General features: G+C 33.3%; 1 pseudogene; it reads left to right on the top strand.

Moving 5' to 3' along the window:
* The first annotated feature begins 14,017 nt into the window (after window positions 1-14,017).
* LOC117020652 (heterogeneous nuclear ribonucleoprotein A1-like) lies at window positions 14,018-14,775 on the top strand (annotated as a pseudogene).
* The last annotated feature ends 274 nt before the right edge of the window (window positions 14,776-15,049 follow it).

The following is a 15,049-nucleotide window of genomic DNA, read 5'->3' as shown; positions in this document are numbered from 1 at the left end:
TTATAATTTATATTATACAATACAATACTATTGTTATTTATTTTTATTACTCATATTGTTTCAAGCTTTGGCCATTAGGACCTTGTTCATATTGGCTCTTGTGTCCATTTGACATGACCCCATCTTTTTTTTTTTTTTTTTTTAACATCCTTCTTTTCTGGAACTACCAGATACTCCAGGCTCATCTTCTGTTATAGTTTCACTGCCCCAATTTTAGAATCAGCTATTTGTTCAAGTAATTATTATATAGTATAATAAAATAAATGACTAAAACAACAAATTCAAAAAGATAGAAAAAGTAAAAGAAATTAATAAAGATAAAAGTAGAAATTAATGAATTAGAAATTAGAACAACAGTAGAACTAATAAATAAATCTAAATGTTAGTTCTTTAAAAAATATTCATTTTGTTTGTGGAAGTTCTTTGTCGAAAGAAAATTATTTTTGGAAATTACCAACAAAGTAAAAAGACCACTAGCTAACTTATCAACATAAAAGTAAGAATACAAAAATACACAAAATTAGAAATGACAAGAGGAAAATAACCATCAAAATAGAGAAAAAAATTGATGATACTAATTTGCACAACTATGCAAATAAATTTAAAAATCTAGATGAAATGGGTAATTTCCCAGAAAAAATACAACTTATCAAAATTTATCTTGGTAGAGATAGAAAATCTAAACAGATCAATTACCATAAAAAATAGAGAAAAAAAATCTCCCACCCAATAAACATAAATCATCTACCAGGTCCAAAAAGTTTCATAGAGAAATTCTATGAACTCGTTAATGCTTGGATACCTCCAATACTATTTAAATGATTTCAAATCATAGTAAAAGAAGGAAAACATCCAAATTCATGTAAAACAAAATTCAAAAAAACAACAACCCGAGATAGATTATATACATCAAGCACATTTTGTTACAACTTATGTTTTTGATTAACAATAATTTTGGGATATCCCATGGGTTTGGGTTTGTGAGTTCTAAATTATTCTTCAAATGTTTAGTTCATTCTTAGAGAAATATATAATAATTTATTTAATCATTCCCATATTGATGGATATGCAGGTTGTTCCCATTTATTTTGCTCCTGCAAATAATGCTATATTAAACATCCTTGTACAATTATTCTCGGAGGCCAGAGCTTTTGTTTTCATAGGACTAAGAGGAGGGTCAACATGATGAGAAATAGAAATTATTTTAGGAAGTAAATATAACACAAAACTGAATTAACACATATTCATGATCAATTCTTAAAAAATCAATTACACATTAATGTTATTGAAATAGTTGATATAAGTGAATATAATCAACGTTTATCTAAAAATTTTTGTGTAAAAATCCAAGTAAGTTTAAGAATGCAATCAATTTGCTGCCTTAATACCATTTTCTAAAGCAAAGCATTCTCTCTTCCAGAGAACATTAGTGATCACATTTCCAAAGAAGCAGAAAAACAGTCATGTATGCCTTTCTCTTAAATTATTTGAGTCAAACAATGAAAAAAACACCCTGAGGATATATTTTAAAATAGGAATTATTCAGAGATATTTAAACATTTTATTTCATAGTCATTTTACTACCTGAGTTGTATTTCATTTCAAATGGAAAAAAATCTTTTTCATTATTATTTGAACTGTTTATTCAACCCATTGCAACTTCATGGAAAACTGTGTGACTGGAAAACAGAAATTAAATATTCTGTTATACTTAATATATAATAGTTGACTTTATATGTATACCGGGGGTGCTCCAAAAATGTATACACATTTTAAGAGATGTTAACACTTTGGTCAACGTTGCTAAAGCAGTAGTTCGCCATAATCAGAAGTGTCTGGATGCTGATGGTAACCACTTTGAGTACCTCTTGTAATTACAGAAGTCAAACATGACTTGTATTCATCTTTTGTTATTGGTATATGTTAATAGAGTTTTTTCCTTTCTTAAAATGCGTGCACATTTTTTGGCTATATATGTATATACAGACATGTTTGCCTACTGTAATTCAGACATTCAGAGAAAAATGTTCTACAAGCTAATCTCTGCTTCACCAGTCCTCACACATTATTTAGCTGGAAGAATGAATGAACTCATTGTACATTCTGGTTTTAAATCTAATCTGAGCTGGTACTTTCAATAGTCATTTCAGTAGTATTTGCTTCTTAATATCAGGTTCCCTTTCTCTGCCTCTTTCCTTAACATAGTTTTCTGTGTAAGTGGACAAGGTGTTGTAACCTAAGTGCCTTAGTGGTAGAGAAGGAAGTGGTCATGATCTCGTCTTTGAGCTACCTTGCCTGTGTGGTGCCTAGGGTGGTGTCTAGAATGATAACCCTCGTCCCACTAGCAGATGGTTCTTAAAGGCCTTCCAGAGTCTGTAGCTGGTGAAACTGAGGTTCCTTATTTCCAAGCGAGAATAGACCATCTACCTTTCACTGATTCAGAGTCCTTCAGTTCCTCTTGACTCTACCATATATTCTAAACAGTCTTTTGGCCTAATCTTCCTTTGCAGCCACTGTGGGCCCGTGGCAGCTCTGCAGGCTCTCCCTTTAGTCTCCTAACCACTCAGGAAGTGAGGCAGGCACAAGTGTCATAACCAGATTCTCTCTCTGTCTGTTAATGCTGCCCTGCTCTTTGAATTAGGCTGGGCTGAGATGTATTGGCACACTGGTCCCTCGGTAGTGATTCCTGATACTCTGATTGGGCAGTTGAGCATTAGCTTCTTGCTCTCCATGCCACCTTTCAGTTTATCCAGCACATACCCAGAGATGGGAAATCAGAATGCACATTTCTCTCATTTTCATCCTGCATAATTCTATTTTAAACATTAGAAGCAAAATGTTCCCGCATTGAATTCCTTTCCAACATTTCTAATCGCCTCCATCCTTCCTCCTTCAATAGATGGATTCTTGGACCAATAGGGTTATTAAGGTCAAGTATACTGGAAGACAAAAGGAAAAATACACAAAAATAGTTTTATTGTACCTTGTTACATATACATAATATAAAGTGATACTTCCTTCTAATTCTTTTCTATTTCCTCACCATCAGAAAAATAAATCTAGTATAAAACCAGTCCACCAATTAAAGAAGATATAAATCAGTACCATGAGGAAGTATTAATACCAATTTATTTTTCATATACTCTTACCCATTTCTGAAATTTGGTAAAAATGAACAAAAACTCATTTCTCCTTAAATAAATTTCTCCTTGAATACTGAAGCTCACCTTTCTTTTAAAAAAATTCCAAATATATGGTGATGGAAGGAGAACTGACTCTGGGCGGTGAAGACACGGTGTGACATGTAGATGATGTATTACAGAACTGTACACCTGAAACCTATGTAATTTAACTAACCATTGTCACTCCAATAAATTTAAATAAATAAAATTTTCCTTAAATACATTTAGAAAGTTTGTAATTTTCAAAAGTAATTACAAAAGTTTGTAATTTTATAAAATATAAATGTTTTAATTATAATGTTCAATGGAAACTTCATGAAATATATTAATTATATTCAATATGAAAACTGGATAGGAATTACTTCTGTAGATTGAGAGAATGGAATGGAATCAGGGAGATGAGCAGAAGGAAACTTCATTATTAACTTTAATGTTTTGCCTGAAAAATTTAAAGCAAACTTGACAAGAGATTTGGATCTGATAAAGTTTAGTGGTAGACACACAGTTTTACATCTCTATATTTTTTACCTAATTAAAAAAAAGTTAATGACATGCATGGGGTCTAAAGTTAGTTTGCTATTATTAATTGTTCATTCTGATAATAATTTGGGTTAAAACACAGACAAAAAAATGTAAAACAAGGCAGTGAAATTAACAGCTAAAATAAAATTCAGGAATTTTATTTATTCATGCTTTGTCCCAATTATCTGAAATAATAAAATCATGAATTTTTATCCATTTTCCACCAAATGTCCTTACGCTTTAACTTATTACTAATTCAATCTCCTCCTGATTTACACCAGTGACAAAAATATAAAGTAAGACAAAACCAACCAAATTTGAGTCCACATAATGCCAAACATTTGGATGGAAAATTCACTTAATCAGCTAAACATTTCAAAGATTTAAGTTTTTGACACTGTGTGGACATGAGCCAAGTGACTAGCTGAATTTTGTAATATTTACCTAAATATTTTTGCATAATCTACACTGAAAAATTTTACCCAAGCTCTCCAGAACTTAAGAGTGACTAGATTCAAGGAAAATTTTATTAAAATAATGGGGTGCAAGGAAATCAAAATCTATTTGATGGCCTTTATTATCAAATCAACAAACATCTTCACCTTTTGTAACTTAAACACGAAAAGTGTTGTTAAATCAAGCACATAAGATACCTGACTGAAAGAAGAGGTGCCAACCGAATGCTTATCAAGAAGTTGAGGTCCATCATTAAATTGTATTAGTTTGGTAGTTTCAAGTCATAGTCTGAAACCTAGCAATAAAACAAAGGAAACCCATGTTAACTATTTATAATGTAAAAATGAAATCGTCTGAAAAAGATAATTTACACAGTAAACTTCATATTTTCTTTATTTTAGGGGTAGCTCTGTAAAAATTTTATTAGATATGTATTCTGATGTAACTAAAAACATAAGTGGAAATTCTCGGAGGCTAAATCATTTTATTTTATTTTATAACTGTAATCACACTATGCATGAAAACCCATGGGAAATATATTGGGTGGAAAATAAAGACATGCAGAAACCAGGAAAAGTTATAAAAATGCTATAATGGGCATTAACTTATAAAATCATCATTGTAATCACCTTGACAGCATATTGACAAATTCAAAGTGGAGTATTTTTTTTTGTAAAGTATAAATTTCATATTATTATACTGTGGGAAAAAATACACGTAGAAAAATACTCATGGTGATTTCATATATTTTAAATGGTTGTGAATAGAAACGATGCTTAAATATAAGGGGATATTGTTAGAATGGGAAAATTTGTGCTAAAATTGGATGAAATTAATAAAATCATACATGATTTTTTGTAGCATTTTAACTGGATAGACCACAGGCTGGAATACGTCTTAAGATATTTTATGCTTCATACATTTTCTTTCTCTCCAAGCTCAGTCATTGACCATGTTTTAAAATATAAATTGTTAAATAGTTGTGGGCTGTGTGCTATTTGATTATCTGCACTCTTTAAAAAGGAGCACTGGATCGTTGGCAATACAACAATCCTTCTTTTTGTAAAATTAGGGTCATTTCAATTCTGTCATTCAACTCATACAACCCAACAACAAAAGAATAAACAATCAAATTAAAAAGTGAGCAGAGGACCTGAAGAGATACTTCTCCCAAGAAGACATACAAACAGCCAACAAATATTATGAAAAAATGCTCAATTTCACTAGCTATTAGAGAAATGCAAATTAAAATCACAGTAAGATACCACGTCACATTTGTAGAGTGGTTATCATCAACAAGACAAGTAATAACAGGCATTGGAGACGTTGTGGAATAAAAGGAACCCTTGTACACTGCTGGTGGGAATGTAAATTTGTGTAGTCACTATGGAGAACAGTATGGAAGCTTCTCATAGAATTAGCAATAGACTTGTCATATGACCCAGCAATCCCTCTTCTGGGTATGCACTCCAAAAATCTGAAAACATTTATCTGTAAAGAGATATGTACCCCTATGTTCATTGCAGCATTATTCATGGTGGCCAAGACTTGGAAACCACCAAAATGTCCTTCAATAAATGATTGGATAAAGAAGATATGGTATGTATATACAATAAAATATTATTCAGCCATAAGAAAAGATGAAATATCATCATTTGCAACAATATGGGTGGATCTTGAGATTATGCTAAGTGAAATAAGTCAGACAGAAAAAGTTGAAAACCATATAATTTTACTCTTAGGTAAGATATAAAGCTGAAAACAACAAATGAACAAGACAAACCAAAAAACTAAAACTCATAGACACAGACAACACTTTAGTGGTTACCAGAGGGTAAGCGGGTAGGGAAGGTAGTAGAAGAAGGTGCAGAGGAGAACTGACGCTGGATGGTGAACACACAATGCGATATATAGATAATATATTGCATTATAGAATTGTACATTTGAAATGTATATATTTTTATTAACCAATGTAACTCCAATATATTTAATAAAATAAAAATAAACTATAGGTCTATAACTATGATCAATCATATATAGAATTAGTCCATATACTTGATATGGTTATTTAGTGCTATAAAATATTTGCTAATAATTTTTATCTGTATCTAATAGACTGATACGTCAGATTGTCATTATCTTTTTTTTTTTTAAAGTGCAATTTTTTTGTCTGAAATTTTCTTTCAGGCAAGAGGTTTTGACTTGTGAGTTTTTTTTTAAGTTAATAGGAAAGAGAATTTTTGCCTTTTTATACAATTTATGTTTTTAAGTGTATTCAGAATTCAGATTGACTTGTGGAATAGAATATACGAATTGATTTGTAAATGTTCCACATGTATTCGAAAAGAAGATACATTCTTTAATATTTAAGTTAAGATTTACTTTACAGATTATGTTGTTTAGGTATTTTAAATCCTCATTAATGTTTTGTTGACTTCATCAAACATGGTTTGAGCAAGGTGTATGAAAATCTCTTATTGTTGTGTTTCTATTTATCCTGAAAACTCATGTAGTTTCTACCTTACTAAATTTTTTTTTTAATTATTGGATGCATAAAAATCAAGAATCATATCTCTGTTGTAAATTGTAGCTTTTAGCACTAGAAAGTATCATTCTTTGCCAATTTTCAATGCTTTGACTGATTGCTACCTCACCAGGTATTAAAATAGTAAATTGTGACAATTTTTGCTGTTTTTCTCATTTTTCCCATGGAGGAGAAAATTTTTCAGAAGTCTTTATTCTTCCATTTTTTACTGACATCCAAAGTCATTACTGGCAATAATCTAGGTGGTTCAATACCAGGGAGGTTTTCCCATAAATACTCGCTCTGCCTTAGATTCCAAGACCTTTCCACATATATGGGAAAGGTTTGCAAAGAGATGCGCAGGGTTGATTGAGGTTAAATTTCCTACTGGAGGGATACACTGAGGACCTTAAAGTAAGATTTAGTTGATTCGAAGAAATTAGAGACACCTGACATTTCTTGTACATTAATGTTGAGATGGTAAATTAATATCTATAGCAGTGGCATCCAGATGGTCTTCTTATACCTTGGTTTCTTCTTCTCGAAACCCATTTCACATCCTGATGATTGATTAATCTCCTAAAAATCCCACTGTCATCAAAATACTTCTTTGTGATTTCTCCATTAATTACAGCAATACTTTTCTTCTAACTGAGAGTTGAGAACCTCAGTGTTTCCTTAGCTCCTGCTCCACACACAAACACGCATGCACGCACGCACACGTGCACTTCAGCATATACACACACATATCCACCCTGCAAACAGGGCTTTTATTATTTTTATATACTGAGTTTCAACATATGATTGTTGACTGCTAAAAAAAAAAGTTTAAAAAATGCTAACTCAATAGTATTTGTTCTCAAAAAAGAATTAACTGGAGAACTTGATACAAAGTCAAATTCCCTTGCTTCAGCCTCAGAGATTCTTAAATAGTAGGTTCTTGTGGCCCCAACTATTTTTAATGAAGCAAATTGGTTATTATGATGCAGATGGTCTTCATACAATAATTTGGAAACAGCAAAAACCAATTTACAAGAGGATCAAAACCTTGGCATTCAAAATGCCTCATAAATTGGCCAAGTTTATCTTTGCAACCTTGAAAGCAACAGCTCACCCAATACTGTCTGTTGAATGTGTTCTTCTCCTGCTGTGCATTAACTGATGCTTTTTACCTCCATCTGACATGCATTATCTTTCCTTTTGGCTTGACTTCATCCACCCTTCCTTAATCCCAGCTCACATTTCACCTTCTCTATTTTACTAACACTTGTCTAATTTGGCCTGCAATGATCAGAAGGATGAATTGGGCTAGACACTACAGTTTTTCTGAATAAGGGCAATAATTGCTGTGGGAACAGAGTCCCAGAGAGCAGTTTCCAGGCTCTCGGCCTCACGTGGAAAGGTGCTGGCTCGGGTAGCAGATGGCCATCAGCTGTTACCAGTTAGCCATTAGCCACTGATATTACTGCCGTGGCTACGTTGGTTGGTTGGTTGGCAGAGAAGTGGACGGAGGATTGCGCATTGTGTGGCTTCTGCTTCCTGTGTCTCCAACCCAGCCGCCAGTGAGAATATAGTGGTATGACTCCTCTATCTATGGCTCCGTTGTTGTTCCTTTTTGGTTTCACCATAACCTGCGTTCTTGTGCGGGGAGCGGGACCAGAGACCCTGCATGACAATTGCTTAGTTTTAAATATTCTGATTTCATCACCGTAATGAAGGGTTTGATTATGACTTCTTTTCCTCCCTAAATAGCTGGGAAGTCTACCTGGGCCTGTCAGTTGAACTGGCCTGAGACTGCAGTACATGGAGACAGTCCGTTCCAAAGATATCTAGGAGCAATATAGAGCTCAAGAGGCAGGTGAACAGTCCCTCTCAGGTGGCAACCTGGCTGAACAGAGAGGCAAAATCCAAGCAGAAAGCAGCTGGATAGAAATCAGGAATCCTAGAGGAGAGCATAATGAATAAAAAGGGAATTGCCTGAATAAAAGGGAAGAGCCATGCCTGCATCTGTACTGTAAGCCCCATTTTTGCAGAGGCTAGCGGGACTGGGCATGGGTGGGAGGCCCAACAACAAAGAGACAAATTATTAATGATAAATTAAGTTTCTTTGTTCTTATTAAAAATGATTAAAAAAACACAAAAAGACCAATCTTTTTTTTTTATTACTTTCAGGTGTACAAAGCAATGTAATAGTTAGACATTTACACCCCTCACAAAGTGATAACCCTCCTCCCCCAATCTACTACCCCTCTGACATCGTATATAGCTGTTACAATTCCATTGACTCTATCTTGAAGTACCGCAACTTTGCTGTTCTCAGCTTACTCTTACAGAGATTTTCTTTGACCTCAGTTTTGGTTCCCTAGTGTCTTCCTTCAGTCTAATCTTCTGAGTTCCTCAAGGTATTAGAGGATAAATTAAAAATCAAGGAGCAATCTTATGCTCTGTTGATGGCTACAGTCAGGGTAAAATAAATGTTTCTTCCATTTTAGATTTCAGTTACTAACAACAGCATCTGTAATTATAATGTACTAACTCAACATTAAAATACTTGTATATTCAATAATGATCTTTGTAATTAATATACAGAAAATCTTCATGTCAGAAAAGAAGGTTATTTGTTTTCTTTCCCCTACAAAACTGCTTTTGGTGTCATTTAAAATTATTTAGACTATAAGGAAAACATTTTAAAACCCTGGATAGATATTAAAAATGTTAGTATATTTTTTCTTGTGTCACTTGATTCCATTTGATGATGCTTTTATATAATATTCATATGTCAATACATATAAATATGTGCAGGTATATATTGATATGTTTATTTATCTGAAAGTATAAGCATAGTGAGACAAAATAGAAACATTACTGTATATATCCCTTTTCTCTTGTATTCTCTATTTCACCTTTTGCTGTTAATCATAGTATCTTTTAATATCCAGTATACCTGGATATAAAAATATCCAGTGGTTATATTTTTTTAATGTAGCTGACATATTAAATAATTGAACAAATGGTATGTATGATATGTAGTTAAATATGTTCAATAAATAAGACACATGTATGAATGAAGTGAATGAAAACATTTTTATGGTAATTAAAGAACATTAAATATAAGTAATAGTGGATAGAAAAATTTTGTCTTAGCACAGACATATTTAAAATGTAATTAAAAACCAGTATTAGAGAAATACACACACATATCACTCCTGGGTGATAATGTGAACTTTCAGAGAGTATTTTCCAGTTGAGATTGACAAAAAGGTTGTTTTATTTTTCTGTTTCTTTTAATTAATTAATTAATTTGTTGAATACATACTAGGTGCTAAGTAAACAATACAGGCAAAATCCCTATTCTCATGGATCTGTTTTTCTCCTGGGGAAAGTCAACATGGAAACAAGTCGACAAATGTTAAACATGATAACATTTCAAATGGTGCTCAGAGTTATAAGGAAAATAAAGGTGAGTAGTGGAATATATGGAGAGAATGACTGGAAGATATATATTTTAGATGTAGTAATGAAGTTATCCTTGAAGAGGTTATCTGCCCCAAAATATGCAAAATGTGAAAATATGTAAAAATATGAAGGAACCTGTTCCATGTGAGGGACCCAAAGTGTGAATAGTTTGAATAGGGGCAGAAACAAGACTGAACATTTGAGGAAGAGAAAGAAAACTCAGTAGGTGGGTTCTAGTGAAACAGGCTGTAAAAAATGATATAGACGAAGTAGGCAGGGCCAGATGCTGTAGAGCTCTGAAGGTACTGGTGAGAGATTTGACCACATTCTAGAAATCATGAGAAGTAATAGGACAGTTTTAGGCAGGAGAGTACAATAATCTGAAGATGAACCACGTGGGCTAGAGAGCAGCAGGGGACCATCTGGTTTGGCTTTAATAGGTGTATCAGATCAGCCTTCCTCAGTTCTCTTCTGTCTCTTGTTTTAACTACAATCAGAGCCCAGGAGGGACTGTGTGCATATCAAGAACAAAATATTCCTTTTATCCATGGAGAGTAGAAAATGCAATCTCTCTCTCACATTACAACTTTGTACATTCTCTCTTTTTTTAAAAAAGTTAGTATTTGTTTAATCAATGGAATTTGTATCATTGTTAAAAAAGACATTTAATGACACATCTCTTCTTAAGTAATACTCACGTATTTGATAATAAAAGCCAAACAAATGAGAGAAAACTAAAGTAAGTTATATTTCTATTTCTTTCAATGATCTTCCAGTGGATGACAAATTCTTTTATTAGAGGTTCAAAAAGAAGTGACTGATAGGTAGAAAATCAATTTCACTTTACTTGGGAAGGAATAAAATTAAAGTGTTACTTATTACTGTCATGTTACTTTTCCATAGAGCAAAAAATATCAGTGATAATGATGACTATATAAACATGTTTGCATGTTTCCAAATAATTAAGTAGTGTTTTTAAAGTATCATGAAATTAGTTGAATTCCACTAGAAATAATGAAAAAGCTTGTGGAATTCCTAACCTAAATATAAAGCATTTAGCTTTTAGAGGATATATTTTATCTGATTGCTATAAAATCTGAACAACAAATGTCTCCAACTATGTTCTGATTATTTTCAAAAAAATTGTGCTCATATATTTTATTTTAGATTAATGGTTTGGTTATTTTATGAAAAGTATATATGCTTGTGATATTTAATAAACACATAAAAATAAGATTTAAAAAATTACTCCATATCTCATCACCTAGAAATAGAAATGGAAAATGTCATTTCATCTCTTGATGAAACCTCTGCCACCCCGCCCCCTCATATATATATATATACACACACATACATATACATATATATATTTTGGGTTTGGTTCCAGGCCACTGCAATAAAGTGAATATAGCAATAAAGTAAGTCATGTAAATTTTTTGGTTTCCCAATGCATATAAAAGTTATGTTTACACTATAATTTATTAAGTGTGCAATAGCAGTATGTCTAAAAAATGTATATACCTTAATTAAAAATACTTTATTGCTAAAAAATGCTAACCGTCATCTGAGTCTTCAGCAAGTCATAATCTTTGTGCTGGTGGACGGTCTTGCCACAATGTTGATGGTTGCTGACTGATCACAGATCACCATAACAAATATAAAAATAATGAAAAAGTTTGAAATATGAGAATCACCAAAAATGTGACAGAGATATAAAGTGAGCAAATGCTGTAGGAAAAATGGTGCCAATAGACTTGCTTGACAAAGGATTGCTACAAACCTTCAATTTGTAAAAAACAATTATCTGTGAAACGCAATAAAGTGAGGCACAATAAAATGATGTATGCCTGTGTATATTATATATACCAGGGGTGCCCAAAAATGTCTGCACATGCCTTGTATCCATCTTTTGTTATCAGTATATATTGAGTATTACAATTTTAATACAGTTTTTTTCCTTTCTTAAAATGTGTATACATTTTTTGGCACGCTCTGTATATAGTCTAAGAAATATAATAATAGGCCATATAGTGTATTTTTTAAGGAAAACAGAATCACAAGATACATTCTATTTTACTAAAAAAAAATACTGAATTTTAAAAATTTAACAAAAGAAAAATTACTAAAGAAATCGATAAACTTCAAAAAATTTTCCTTCCAACAAAAGTTAATGAATTCTAGAAGAGCCTTCTAAAGCGAATTAAACAGATTTTGAAGAACTTAAAAGTTTGTGACTCTTTTTAAGCTATATTACTTCAATGATAAAAAGAATCAGTTGACTACCCTGCTAATAAGATGAGGAAATACCCTATTTAAGCATCCCCCAATTTCCCCTCCCCATTACTCCTATTCTCTCTGACTTGGATGTATTTTAAATTTTACATTCCCTTGTGTAATCATAATTTTCACAATTGTTCACTTTTGTACTAATCTAAAACACAACATGAATCCATTTTGCTGTGGTCTCTCTATTTTAGAGTTCCTTATTAGAGTTATCTTTTTAGTTTTCTCATTGTCGGTTTCATTTGTTTGTTTGCTTTCACGTTCCAAAGAAATACTCATATGAGCTTCTTTTTCTGAGTTTTTGAATATTTTTCTGTTTTATTCACAGTTGAAGGAAACTTAGCTGAATTTAGCAGTTGATTGGCACTATGCTTCCATTCACCCATTTACTCAACCTTATTAACTGAGCTTCTACTATGTGCCAGGTATGGAGAATAAAGAGTCAACAATACAGCTAGTGTTCCTGCCCTTGTGAAGTTCACAATTCATTGTGGATAGAAGGAACACAAATACATGACTATTTTATATTATGGTGCTTGAAGAAAAGCAGGGTAGTGACATAAGGTGAACTGTGAGCCACTTCAAGTGTGATGGTTAGGTAGTACCTCCTTGGAGATGACATTTGAGTTGAGATACTAGGAATGACAAAAGGAGCCGGTCGTGTGGAATCGGTTGGAAAGCATGCCAGGCAAAAGAAACAGAAGAAAAGTAAGTACACAGACTGTGATAGAAAGGGGGGAAAAAAGTTTTCTGAAGATTTGGAAATGGGAGAAGGCCTTTTGATGCTGACAAGTTGTAAACGGGTGGAGGCAGGTGTTAGGAGATGGTTCAGAGAGGTAGGGAAGGTAGACCATTTAAGGCCTAATAGGACAATGTAAGAGATTTGGAATTTTTCTAACTGCAATATGAAGTTCACTTTGTACTCTAGGTATTGCCCCTTTGTCTATGCCTCATTAGGGCAAACTTCTTAGGGGGGTTGTCCCTAATTTTTTACCTAATGTTATTTCCTTCATTTACTCCTTTCAGGCTTTGTCACTGCTCTAAGACCTCCTTGACAAAGTTATCACTTATATGTGGAATCTAAAAACAAAACAGAGTAGAACAGTGATTACTAGGGGCTGGGGATGAAGGATATGAGGAGATGTTGGTCAAAGGGTACAAACTTGCAGTTAAAAGATAAATTCTGGGAATTTAATGCACAACATTGTGACTATTGCTAATAATACTGCATTATGTACTTGAAAGTTGCTAAGAGAATAGATCTAAATGTTCTCACCATAAAAGAGAAATGACAATTATGTGATATGATAGAAATGTTACCTAATGTTACAGTGGAAGTCATGTTGCAATATAGGTGTTTCAAATCAACACATTGTGCACCCTAAACTTACACAATGTTATATGTCGATTATATCTCAATTAAAAAAGAAAGAAGAAACCAGGCAGCCAACTTATGAAAACAAAACAAGACAAAGGTAGAAATGGCATAAAATTGCTTCACCTAATGGTCATTTTTTTTTTTTTTTTTTGCTCTTAGCTTTCTTGATGATTCAGTAGTATTTGATCAACTGACCACTTCCTCTCTTTCCACTTTACTGTGAAAAAGATTTTTGTTGGTGGTATTAAAGAAGACACCGAAGAACATCACTTAAGGGATGATTTTGAACAGTATGGGAAATTTAAAATGATGGAAATCATGACTAAATGAGGCAGTGGCAAGAAGAGAGGTTTTGCTTTGTAACCTTTGATGGCCATGACTCTGTAGACAAAACTGTCATTCAGAAATACCAGTGTAATGGCCACAACCGTGAAGTAAGGAAAGCCCTATCTAAGCAAGAGATGGCTAGTGCTTTATCCAGCCAAAGAGATCGAAGTGGTTCGGTGGGGGTCAAGGAGGTGGTTTTTGTGGGAATGACAAACTTTGGTTGTGGAGGAAACTTCAGTGGTCAAGGTAGCTTTGGTGGCAGTTGTGGTGGTGGAGAACATGGTAGCAGTGGGGATGGCAATAATGGATCTGAACGATGGAAGCAATTTTTGGAGGTAGTGGAAGCTACAGGGATTTTGGCAATTATAACAATCAATCTTCAAATTTTGGACCCATGAAAGGAGAAAACTTGGGAGGCAGAAGCTCTGGCCCCTATGGTGGTAGAGGCCAATACTTTGCCAAACCATGAAACCAAGGTGGCTGTGGAGGTTCCAGCAGTAGCTATGGCAGTGGCAGAAGGTTTTAATTATTGCCAGGAAACAAAGCTTAGCAGGAGAAGAGAGCCAGAGAAGTGACAGTGAAGCTACAGGTTATAACAGATTTGTGAACTCAGCCAAGCACAGTGGTGGCAGGGCCTAGCTGCTACAAAGAAGACATGTTTTAGACAGTACTCGTGTGTGTGGGCAAACAATTCGAGGACTGTATTTGTGACTAATTGTATAACAAGTTATTTTCGTTTCTGTTCTGTGGAAAGTGTCAAGTATTTCAACAAAGGGTTTTATTGTAGATTTACTTTTTATTGTTTTATTTTTTGCAGCCATGCTGTTGATTGCTTAATGTAATAGTCTGATCCTGATACTGGATAAATGTGTCTTTTTAAAAATGTCTTGTGTGAAGTTACTTTACTCTGAAGCCACCTTG

This window comes from Rhinolophus ferrumequinum, chromosome 3 (assembly GCF_004115265.2).
Source record: "Rhinolophus ferrumequinum isolate MPI-CBG mRhiFer1 chromosome 3, mRhiFer1_v1.p, whole genome shotgun sequence".
NCBI lineage: Eukaryota > Metazoa > Chordata > Mammalia > Chiroptera > Rhinolophidae > Rhinolophus > Rhinolophus ferrumequinum.
Note: the sequence above shows the minus strand (reverse complement) of the source record. Positions and strands in the feature narration are given on the sequence as shown.